General features: G+C 35.1%; 1 protein-coding gene across 1 annotated transcript in view; it reads right to left on the bottom strand.

Moving 5' to 3' along the window:
- Positions 1 to 13,162, bottom strand: part of LOC140431284 (soluble guanylate cyclase 89Da-like) — a gene marked incomplete at its 3' end in the record, with an annotated part of 106,111 nt that overhangs the window by 64,780 nt on the left and 28,169 nt on the right. The window lies entirely within an intron of this gene.

Raw genomic sequence — 13,162 nt, forward strand, 5'->3', positions numbered from 1 at the left:
TTCTTGTTCCCTCAGTTTAAGCGGCGTCGTATCATCTACTGCGCAAATTGCTCGATGTAAAGTAGATGTCTCAGCCTGTACCTGAAAATAAGTTCTTAAATTAGCAATTTGTTTATCCAATTGCTCACCTATATCCATAAGTCCTCTTCCCCCTTGATACCGCGGTAATGTTGTTCTCTCTACTGCACTGCGTGGGTGATGTTTTTGCGCCTTTGTGAGAAGTGTTCTTACTTTCCGCTGAAGACCCTCTATATCTGTTTTTGACCACTTTATAATACCAAATGAGTAGCTCAGCGCGGAACAGGCGTACGTATTTAATGCCTTAAACAAATTTTTACTATTAAGATATGACCGATTTAGTTGTCTTACTCTTCGTACGAACTCTGAAGTTAGTTCAGTTTTCATTTGTTTATGGTCAATTTTCCGCGCTTGTTTTACTTCGAGATATTTGTACATATCATTTTCACCCATTGCCTCGATGTTTTGGCCATCTTGCATATCGAAACCTCCGGGCTGAATCTTTCCTCTGACTATATTTAGTATACGGCACTTGTCTAGTCCAAAATTCATACTAATATCATTTGAGAAATTTTCTACAGTTTTTAGCATCTCATCTAGGTGGTTTCGAGTGGAAGCCATTAATTTTAAATCATCCATATACAACAGATGATTAAGCTTCGCTACAACAGTGTTGTTATTTTTGATGCTAAAACCTGAGTCAGTAGAGTTCAGCAGCTGAGATAGTGGGTTCATTGCTAGGCAGAACCAAAGTGGACTCAACGAGTCCCCCTGGAAAAGCCCCCGGTTAATAGGGATATTTTCAGTTTCGATATTAATTTCACCCGGTATTTGAAGGTGAATTTTAGTCTTCCACTCTGCCATTATATTCTTCAAAAAGGTCACGAGATTATCATCGACTTTATATTTTCAATATATCTATAAGCCATTCATGCGGCACTGAATCAAAAGCCTTCTTGTAGTCAATGAAGGCAGTAAAAAGGTTTCTTTTTTTTGGTGTATGCCTGGTTAGAAATGACTGAGTCGATAATAAGTTGTTCTTTGCAGCCCATGGAGCCCTTAGCGCATCCTTTCTGTTGAGGCTCTATGATATTGTTCAGAGCACAATGTTGGTAGATACGCCGGGCCACACAGGATGTGACCAATTTGTACGAAGTTGGAAGACAAGTAATTGGGCGGTACTTTGCTGGATCTTGGGTATTACTTTGATCCTTCGGTATTAGATAAGTGGTTCCCTGAGTAAGAAATGATGGTATTTCCTGTGAATTAGAAATAATATTATTAATAAATACTGTTAAAAGCTCATGAACACTCCAAAACTTCTTTAGCCAGAAGTTTTGAACTCCGTCTGGTCCAGGAGATTTCCAGTTATGAAGCTCTTTGATAATGTTCGAGACTTCTTCAGTGGTGAAAGGTTCATAAGGAATATTACTGTAGTGTTGACAGTTGTTCGTCGTTTGTTCAATCCATCCATTATTATTATCCAGATTTAGCCATACGGCTCTCACTCCCTCTAAGGGGAAAATTCACTCATCCCAGATACCTACTGTATCAAAAGGATTGAGCTCTGGTGGGACTCTTTCCGTGTTATCGAGCCCTAGGTGACTTGGTATGCTGGAGTATCTCCCAAAAATTTTCGTACACATCTGGATGTTGAGAGAAGTACAGCTTTCTGCATGGTCTTGTAGAGGTGTTCATTCAGACCTAGCTTTCTTATGTTTTCTAGGAGGTTCTTCGGAATAACTCCAGTAGTAGAGAGAATAATAGGTATTGTCTGGGTACTTTCCATTCTCCACTGTCTTCGTATTTGAATTTCCAGATCCCTGTATTTGGCGATCTTTTCGTTTTGTTTAATACGAAGATTATTGTTGTTGGGTATCGCCACATCAATTAGTGTTGTTTGTCTCTTTAGTTTATTAACTAGTATGAGATCTGGTCTATTATGTGCCACTGTTTGGTCTGTGAGCACAGTGCGGTCCCAGTATAGCTTGTAGTTATCATTCTCAAGTATACTTTCAGGAACGTATTGATAATATGGGAGATGGTTTGTTTGGAGAAGTCCCAGTTTGATGGCTATCTCTTGATGAAGGATCTTTCCTACTGAGTCGTGCCGTTCCTTATATTCAGTTGCAGCAAATGCCTGGCAACCCCCGGTAATGTGTTGGATGGTTTCTTGAGCTTGACATCCATATCGGCATTTGTCATTTTGGACCTGAGGGTCTTTGACGATATATTTCAGGTAATTTTTTGTTGGTATAACCTGATCCTGAATGGCGAGTAATGAACCTTCTGTTTCAGGGAACAACTTTCCTGATGTCAGCCAATAGTTCGACGCTTTATTGTCGACGTGGTCTTGACTGACCTCATTAGGATGTCGCCCGTGAAGAGGTTTACCCATCCAGGTGCGCATTTTTTCGTCCTTAGTAAGATGGTTTATGCGCATTTCTTATTTATTATTATTATTATTATTATTATTATTATTATTATTTGTAATATACAAAACATCCTTATAAAACTAATACCAATTATAAAGTTAAGTAAACATAAACAATTAAGTATATCATACAAAAGTTAAATTGTGAGACAATAAATAAATAAATAAATAATGCTATCCGAAAAAAAAAACACAATCCTATAAATAAAATAAACCGCTATCAAATTTATTTTTAAAGATGTTAACATTGTTCCAGATATTAAAGATTCTATTTGGCAAGAAGTTCACCCTGGACCTTGCAGTTGTTTGTTCCCTCTTTAATTTGTATCGATGGCCTCTTTAATCTTTCATCTTGATTCAAAGTGAGTATGGTGCTTAGGTTCCCAAAATTATGTTTTAAAATACGGAAGGACATAATTAGATCACCTCGAAGACGTCGCTGCTCGAATGTCGTAAGATGAGCCATGGATAATCTATCTTCATAGTTAGGTCTTACACGACCGTATGCCAGTCTTGTGGCTTTACGCTGAACATTTTCAAGTAGGATCTTATCGCGAATGAGATCTGGATTCCACACTGGTCCGGCAAACTCAAGAATAGGTCTAACGTATATTGAGTAAAGTTTACTAACAGAAGTTAGAGATATACGTGTAAAACATTTACGGATCAAAAACAGTTTCGAGTTTGCACGTTTACACACCGACACTATGTGATCAGACCAATTTAAGTCACTATTAATTATCACTCCGAGATCATTGTGGGAGGTTACCGAGTTTAAGGGATGTCCAATAATAAAGTACGGTAGTGATGGGTTATTTTTGCCGATATGTAAAACAACGCATTTTTCAATGTTAAGCGGAAGTAACCATTCTGAGGACCATTTGAATATTGCGTCAAGATCTTGTTGAAAAACATGTTGGTTAATAGTTGGATTCACATATAATTTCGTGTCATCAGCGTAAATGGAAACCTTACTGGATACGATGAGCGGAAGATCACTAGTGTAGACACAAAATAGTAGCGGTCCAAGTTCTGATCCTTGTGGGACTCCACTCTTGACTGGCTTATCTAGTGAGTGGTCTTCCCCAACACGAACCCTGAAGTATCTGTCGGATAGAAAATCTTCAATCCAAATGTTCAACTTTTCGCGGATACCATAGTGATCCAATTTAGCTAGTAATCGACGTTTTGGAACACGGTCAAAAGCTTTGGAGAAGTCTAAGTAGACTACATCGACAGGATTCCGATTGTTTAAAGATAATGACCAATCATTTACACAATGAAGTAAGTTTGTGATCGTTGAATGACCTTTGATAAAGCCATGCTGTTGGTGAGGGATGATATTCTCTTAAAGAAGAAACTGAGACATAGCTTCCGAAATAATCGATTCCATGACCTTGCCGACAATAGGAACCAGGCTGATTGGATGATAATTATTGCAATCAAGTTTATTTCCTTTCTTGAATATAGGAGTAACCGAAGCCAATTTCCAGGACGAGGGGAGAGAACCTTGATTAAAAGAAGCATTCATTATAAGAGATATAGGGATGGCTACAGATTCTGCAAATTGTTTGAGGAAAAAAGAGGTGAGTCCGTCTAATCCAGGTGATGAATTATTTCGTAGTTTCCTTAAATGATGTTTAATTTCATCCGGTGTGAAAGATATATTGTCAAGAGTTTTAGACAAACGTGGGCACATTATTTGAGGAATGGTATCGTTAGGTTCATTTGTAAAAACCTGAGAAAAGAATAACGATAAACATTCCGAAGATTCGTTATTCGAAGAACATAAAGACCCGTCAGCTTTTTGAAGTAACGGTATGGAGACTTTAGAAGATAAAGATGTTCGAATGTACCGATAAAGTTTTTTACTATTACAGAAAATCATCAAGGGATCCAGTAAGTTTATATCTTTGCCAAAGCTTTCGCTTATGTTGAATTAAATGGGTAGCTGAGGGGTTAATCCAAGGTTTTAGTCGGTTTCTGTATAGCTGCCGTTCGGTTGTATCATCAGAAATTGTTGTAATAGCAGTATGAAGAAAAGAGTCCCACATTGACGATGGATCAGAGTGATTAAGAAAAATAGATTGCCAGTTTAACTGGGATAAAACTGAATTTACATTAAAGAAATCAGTAGTGGCATACGTTACGAAATTATTTTTGCAAGGCGGTATTAAACTAAATTGAATGTGAGCAGTAATAAGTAAGTGGTCAGAAAGACCCACAGGAGAGGACACTTCAAGTGTAGATATTAGTTGATCGTCATTTGTGAAAAATAAGTCTAAAATTGAAGTATTATTGTTCGCTTTAAACCTTGTAGGTTCAGTTATCAGTTGTAATAAATTTGAGTTCATGACAAAGTTTTTAAACAAATTTTGGGAATTGATAGTATCAGTTTTGGAAATAATGGGCCAGTTTATGTTGATAATTCCTCAAGTTTGTTAATAAGCATATTGTCCTGAGTAAGTACTGTATCCGGAGGTCGGTATATGCAAACTATATTAACCCCTTCAATACGGTGATGCACCCGTGTGCATCATGCTTGACTGTCCGCTCCGTACGGTGATGCACACGGGTGCATCATGAGTTTGCGTTCGGCATATACGGCGATGCCACCGTCTGCATCATATTTAAGGTATTTTTGTTCTGTCCGAATTACTTTATTCAAATCTAGAGGTGGGGAAACCACGCCCAAAAGTGGGTGACGTCTAGAACGAGATTAGATTTAGTTAGTTTGATTGGTGATCAGGTTGTCTGGCTGTTTGACTATTGGGAAGTGAGGTTATGTGCTGTGTACTACTTACGTTATCAGTTGAGTTTTTGTAGTCAACGAAGTAGGTGTTTATAATGTCTCAGAGCAGAGATTCTGAAAGTGATCAATCCGACCTAGATTTCGATTATGAAGGTTCTGAAGATGATATAAGTTCAGAAAGTGATTATTCAACTACAGACGAGGAGGAAGATGATGAACCAGTACAATTCGGGGAGTGGAAAGTTATTTCAAATCCATTTTGCGACCAAAGATATTCTCCAATGAATCGTGTTGAACTGCCTGATGATTTTCACCCTGCTTTAGACATTGATTCTCAGAAATCCGCCAGAGAATGTTTTGAAGCATTTGTTTCAGTTAAAATAGTTAGAAGCCTTTGTGACTGGACCAACGAGCGTGCTAAACTATATTTTGAGGCAAATGAAAATTTGTTTGGCAAAATTTATGGTCTAATATGGAAGGATGTTTCTGTAGAAGAAATGTATGTTTTTATTTGTTTTTTATTATTGATGGGGGTAACTCATTTACCTAAAATGCATGACTATTGGCGAAAATCCTTCCTATTAGGAGGACCACCGGTGTTTTCTGGAAAAATTATGAGTAGAGACAGGTGAGTAATGTAGATTTTATTTTTATGCCATAGATGTTTATTTTTGTTTCTTGTAGGTTTTTCGCAACTCTAAAGTTTTTGAGATTCGGTCCTCCAGGCTCTGTACAAAAATCAAGACCACTGACGCGTTTAGCTGTTTTTTTCGCACTGTTACGTGAAAATACCACACTTCTAATTGACGTAGGTGAAACATGCGCAATTGATGAATGTCTCATGCTATACAAAGGCCGGTTGCATTTCAAGCAATATATTAAAACAAAAAGGTCCAGATTTGGAATAAAATTATTTTGCTTATGCCCCTGCGATCCAAAAATGAGAGGTTATACATTCAATTTCGGACTGTATATTGGGAAAGATATATATGATGTATCTTATATAACAGGCACAGCATCATTATCAATGACTGAGCGAATAGTTGTTTTCCTGATGCGAAATCTATTGGAAGAAGGTCGTGAAGTAATCCTGGATAGCTGGTATTTGTCTGTCCGCTTGGCTCAATTTTTATTATCAAAAAATACTTTTGTAACAGGCACTATAAATATAAGACGAGGACTGCCGCAAGAAATTTCAGGACTTCCACTAGATAAGTATCAGTCGTGTTTTTTAAGAAATAAGGATATGCTAGTTGTAAGATTTCGCGATAAAAGAGATGTCTATGTTTTGACTACAAAACTTACTGTTGATTTCCAAGAAAAACAAAGATATGAAACTTCAACAAAGTGCAGAGTGTCTTACAAAAAGCCTGCTCATATAGAGCATTATAACATGAACATGGGTGCAGTAGATATGATTGATCAAGAAATCGAGCCATATAATGCTGCCAGAAAGAACTACACCTGGTTCAAAAAAGTAGGAGTACACCTACTTCAAAGAATGGTGTTGAACGCTAGAGTAATCTACCAAAACGCCTCAAATAAACAAATTCCCTTTGTGGATTTTACACAAAAATTGTGCGACGAATTATTGTCTCATTACAATCCACATTATTCTGAATATCGCGAGTCTTTCAATAATATGCATAGAAAGAAGACTTCAAAACCCCAGAAGAAATTGAAAGTGGAACATAACTTGATTAGACTTGCTAAAGATAAACAAAAAAGGCGAAGGTGTTTTGTTTGTTATAACATTGTTAAAAATAAAAATAAATATACGTTTCTTTTTTGTTCCGGCTGTGATGTAGCATTGTGTTCCAAAGAACATTTTGACCAGTACCACGATAAATAAAATTGTTCTCGTGGTATAGAAATATTTCAATAGAATTTGTTGTTTATTTTTTTTTCCCAAATCCCTATAATTTTTAATAATTTTTGTTTAAAATGGTATTTTATAGATAACATTTAATAATAAAATAGTAAATAATAATTTAATAAAAATAGTTTTATTTCTAAAATTAATGTTATCCTTACATTAACTATAATTAGTTGTAGTGTGATACTGTATTTTAACCGATAACGGTCAGCGCGCGAAGCCATTCGGTAAGCGCTCGAATCCGTATATAGGAGCCGACTTGCCGAATGACGGTCCGGCACGAAGGGGTTAAATATGAAAGAGTTATTAGTAATAAGTAAGTGGATAATTTCTATACCGGGTACGTCTATTGTTTTATTACTGATGGAAAAAGTATTGGTAATTTCATTTGCTAAATAGATGCATACTCCTCCCCCACGACGAGTACCTCTATCTCTACGAAATATAGTGAAATTATCAATGTTTACAAGAGCGTCGGAAACAGAAGAATTAAGCCACGTTTCTGTTAGGAGAATAATATGAGGTTTTAAAAGTTGAACAGTACTTATAAATTCATTAAATTTGGACATAAGTGAGTTTAGATTTGTATACATAAGAAGCCAATCCGTAAATTTTGGTGCAGAAGAATTATGAACGAAATTTCATTATCTTTGGACAGCCATTCACATATTTAATCGTAAGGTCATTTTCTCCATTATTTTTACAAGTTTCAAGCTCAGTGCGAAGTTCCTTTAAACGAAGTTGCTGCATAGGTGTCTTGTCATTAATAACAGACTAAGTTTCAGTAGATTTGTTTTCCAAAAGTTTATTTTTGTTACGAAGAATTTTTTGAGTGTGGTGTTCAGAATTCATTATCACTTTTATCATGCGAGGATAACGTTTATTTTGATCTGGTTTACCGACTCTATAAAATGTAATAGGACTTTCTTGACATCCAATGACTTCTAGGGCTAAATTTATTTTATTTTTACCATGATCTTTTTTATTTTGTGCGTCCCCTGTAGGTTCAGGGACGCCTCTAACCAAAAAATTTTTGGAACGAGATATGCGGTCAGCTGCTTCATTGACAATGCTGTCGGTAAATTCTGTTGTTGTAATAGAATCAGGTTGATTTAATTTATTGCTGAATTTAGATAATTTAATATCAAAGTTTTCAATTTTCTTCTTAATGTCCGCTTTAAAATCGACTATAATAGTAAACTCTAGATTTCAGTAATATTCCCAATGTTTGAAGTACATGGATTGCAAAGTATACATATCCCACGTACTTTTTGCCTCGGAACTCGATCATCGACCGACAGATCCGTACAAGCAATGTGTATTGGTTTCTTACAGCCATCACACTGGAGCTTTCTATCCGAGGTAGAAGTTGGCTTTGAACAATTAGCGCAAAACGATGTATTAGGCATAATTAACTTTGTGCTAGTTTTAGATATGAATTGTAATTATTTGATTGATAATAAACACCAAATTTATCGTTATCACTTACTTGAATGTCTACAAACACAATCACAATAAATTATTTCTTTGGTTTTAAAATCGATTAAATTTTAATTTGTCAGAGTGTAGCAAAATAAGACCGCTTCAATCGAAGTCTGATATTGGTATCTCAAAATAGTAAATAGCAAAGTATAGGTACTTCCCAAATAAATATCTGTAATCCTCAGCACAATCACCTTAATATCTGTAGGAATTAAACTTTAAAATGTGGAGAAACTTTAAAATTTGTATACACACTTTGACAGTTATTTGACAGTTCAAATAGAAATTGAGAGTCGTATCAGTTTTTTTAGGAACCAGCTGTACATTTTTTTCCTTGAGATAATATCACAGTATATAGTATCATATTTTCTTTATTGCATCGTGTTTTTATATACATATATTTCACTCCAAGTTTAATGCGAGGTATACTGTATAAAAGTGTTCATATTCCAGCACAATACTTCAGGATTATCCGAAAAACCCTCCCAAAACAAAAACCAACACCCATCCATCAGTGTCTTTGCTAATTAGTGACAAATGCCAGTTTCCAACGTTCTAGTCATTAGTTTGGTTTGAAGGTCACTGTCGAGGCACATTGTTTGGTAATTAGAGCCTTAAAAGGGTGAGTATATTGGCATATCCTGCAATAATCATTGATTGCGTGTGATTTTATTGTTATTGTATTTATGCTCATAGCATAATAGTTACTTTGGATGGCGTGACAATCCTTTAATAATGTTTACAAATCTACTTTTATTTAATAGGGATGTTCACTAATTTTTAAATATAGTTAAATTCAATAGATTATAAAATATATAAAAATATAGTAAACATGAAATTGTTTAAAAATATATAGTTTTTAAGATAAATCAATTCTTAATTTTAATTTTGATGGAGGCTAGAAAAACGGCTCCTCGCAGCGAGGCTACGGTGTGTGACGTCAGCAGTCGTATCGACAACTTGTTTTGTATACGTATTTACGAAGTGTGACCAGTTCTTTAAGTATTTATACAGTGATAATAAGGCCAAATAAGTGTTGTTTGCTACAAAGAGAGGAAAAAACTAGAAAAGGCAGTTATTATGCAAGTTAGAAAAAAAAATAAATGCAAATCTGTACCTCGGAAGGAATCAACACTATGTTCATTTTTAAAACTTTAAAGTAGAGCAGTTTTAAACTTTTTTTCACCAAAAAGTGTTATTGCTGCTGCTATTTATTGAGATATCGAAACAATATTTTAATAGAACATTCTGTTTATTGTTATTACATAATACATTTGTTATAATTAAAAACAAATTTGTTCCTATGTTTTTTAAACTTTTTAACGGACATGTTGCAGTGGCGGCTGGTGTGGTAAAATTTTGGGTAGGCCAAGCCAGCAAATCACATATAGCTATGTGTAATCAGTGACGGATTCAGAGGGGGGTCACGGGGTCACCCCCTAACTATTTTTTAATGATTTCTCTGTTCATTTTAACTTCTGCGTTGTATTTAATTTTTGCGATTTTTGATTTTTCATCTAGCAAATCGAGAACATAAAACGCCCTCTTCTGTACATCCTTAAAGGACAGGAAATTACTTAAATGTTCCTTGTAACTGGAATGTTGTTTTAAGGAGGCAGACATATTTTTTAAATCAAAGTATCCTTCACAATTCTATACACATTTCTTATTAGAAAATAACAAACACGGCCAACAATATAATCTGTTTTTCGGAATACTTCCAGACAACCATTTGTAGACATCATACCAAGAGCAATTAAAAGTACGCACCTTTTTCCCATCTTTTTGGTCAATACGCAATGTTAAAGTAGGCCTTTCATGCATAATAATTTTTTTTTCTAGCAATTTCAGTTCTTCTAGATAATACCGATTCCAATACTGAAACAACAATGTCCAAACACTTACTATCAACATTACTATTACTGCAACCTGGTAAAGCGTCATAAAAACTCATTTTTATGTATCAGTTATAAAACAATCTCACATATATAAGTTGCATACAATCAGGCGATATAGAAATCACGCAAATGTGATTTTTTTTCTTCGAATTTTACGATTTTTTTAAAATTTATTTGGACAACCGTGCACTTGTTTGCAATTGTGTTGTTTGTTTAAAAATATGTTACAATTATAGATTATGTTACATATTTTTTTATCATAATTTAAAAGAACATTTATATTACAATTCGATAATTACGTTACAAGTGACAACGATGGTCGGCCTAGGCCCGATCGTCTGGTGCCTAAACAGCAAGCATAAACACGACAATATAAATCATTGTCCGGCAAGCTGCTTAACTTCAAACGCTTTTTGTACGGGGATCTTATGTGAGCTGTGTCGGCCAGTTCCGATCGGGCCTATTAATGATATTTAAAATGCTTGAATACGATTCGATGCTTTCTGTGGTAATATACTAACATAGTTGTTTTAACGGACGCTAATGTATTGAGTGATTTAGTACATTTAAAAGTTATTTACATGCATTAACATAATTTTTGAATATATGTTTTTCATTTTTAAAGCTCTTAAAATTATTTGGTAGGCTCGGCCTATCCTGTCTACCCCCAAAAGCCGCCACTGACATGTTGTTGTATCCATCTAATAAAGTTATTGTACTGTAATAATTAGTATGGGGTATTCAATAACAACTAAAATCCTATTTGACTTTTACTGACAAAATTTATTTAACCATACAATTTACCTTTCTTCTTCTTCAAGTGCCCTGTCCGTTGCGAACGTTGGCTATTAACATGGCAATTCTGATCTTATTTGCGGCGCTTCTGAATAGTTCGACCGATGTGAGCCCGAACCACTTCCTCAGATTTTGGAGCCACGAGTGTCTTCTCCTGCCTGGCCCTCGCTTACTGTCTATTTTTCCCTGGACAATCAATTGCAGTAGACGGTACTTATCGTGTCTCAATATGTCTCATTTATGTCTCAATATGTCTCAATATGTCTCATTTAAAAGTTATTTACATGCATTAACATAATTTTTGAATATATGTTTTTCATTTTTAAAGCTCTTAAAATTATTTGGTAGGCTCGGCCTATCCTGTCTACCCCCAAAAGCCGCCACTGACATGTTGTTGTATCCATCTAATAAAGTTATTGTACTGTAATAATTAGTATGGGGTATTCAATAACAACTAAAATCCTATTTGACTTTTACTGACAAAATTTATTTAACCATACAATTTACCTTTCTTCTTCTTCAAGTGCCCTGTCCGTTGCGAACGTTGGCTATTAACATGGCAATTCTGATCTTATTTGCGGCGCTTCTGAATAGTTCGACCGATGTGAGCCCGAACCACTTCCTCAGATTTTGGAGCCACGAGTGTCTTCTCCTGCCTGGCCCTCGCTTACTGTCTATTTTTCCCTGGACAATCAATTGCAGTAGACGGTACTTATCGTGTCTCAATATGTGGCCTAGATATTCAAGCTTTATTTACCTTTACAAATACAAATAATATATCTATATATTTAACCACAATTGCATTTTAGGTACAAACCACTCAGTCATTTTCAAATAAGTCTCCTTCTGGATAGTCACTATTGTAGGAACATATGACAGTAATGCCAATAGATCGTTATACGTTTGTTGTGATATAAGTATTGGACTTTGTGATACTAGTTGCAAATCTTTTGACAATGTAAGGTGTCGCCTTCGAAATCTAACAAGGTCAATCTCCTGGTTTTCGTCATGAAAATTACTTTTTAAAAACAGAGTTCCAATGCTGTTTTGTTTAACTTGCAGTTAAACACAGTTTGACAGAAGAACTGGTTGTTTGTTAATGTCTCTTTTTTATTAATCAAAGGCGGATTAAAGACCTTAAATTTTTCAAATCTTCTAGTTCCATATTATGTACAGTATATTTCATTGAGTTTTGTCTGACTAACTTCTGCCAGTCCCAGGGCGTGTAAATAGAAATGTTAAGTTTTTTCTCTTTCGCTCTATCAGCGCATGGACAGTGTCCGCCTCCATGTGAGTATTACTCTTTAGTAGAAACTTCTGGATGATAATTTTTACTTTTTTAAACAAGTAGGTATTAATGCTAACATTTTTATTCTGGCCGTAAAATTTGTAAGACCATAGTATGATTTCTTCTATGTTACTGTCAGGAATGACGGTATCTGCCCATTTTAGTAATGCAGATCTTATTTAATTTCCACTACGAATAGTTTATCAGAACTTTTGTCTATATCAGACTGATCTTCGTTATCAAACACTCAAGGCATCTCTAATAATATGCTCTTCATTTAAAACATCATTGCTTGGTGTATTATTTGATTCTGAAATTAAACAAGGCGTATAATATTGGTTGTAAAAGATTTAATAATATTGCTAGTCTAAGGTTGGTATCAAATCACTACATTACCCTTTTGAGGTTATGTTTTTTAATAATTTAAAAATAATGAGCAAAAAGGTAGCTTACCTGTAAATGCAGTAGAAGAATTCGCAGAACTTTTTAGTAGGTACTTCAAGAATCTTTCTCCTACGAGAATTATGGTTCATTGTTCTTATTATTAGTAATAAGAATACTGTAAACACACCATAAATGGCAAAAGTATTATTATTAGATCACTAACAGTCTACCTCTC

This window comes from Diabrotica undecimpunctata, unplaced genomic scaffold (genome assembly GCF_040954645.1).
Source record: "Diabrotica undecimpunctata isolate CICGRU unplaced genomic scaffold, icDiaUnde3 ctg00000621.1, whole genome shotgun sequence".
NCBI classification, from domain to species: domain Eukaryota; kingdom Metazoa; phylum Arthropoda; class Insecta; order Coleoptera; family Chrysomelidae; genus Diabrotica; species Diabrotica undecimpunctata.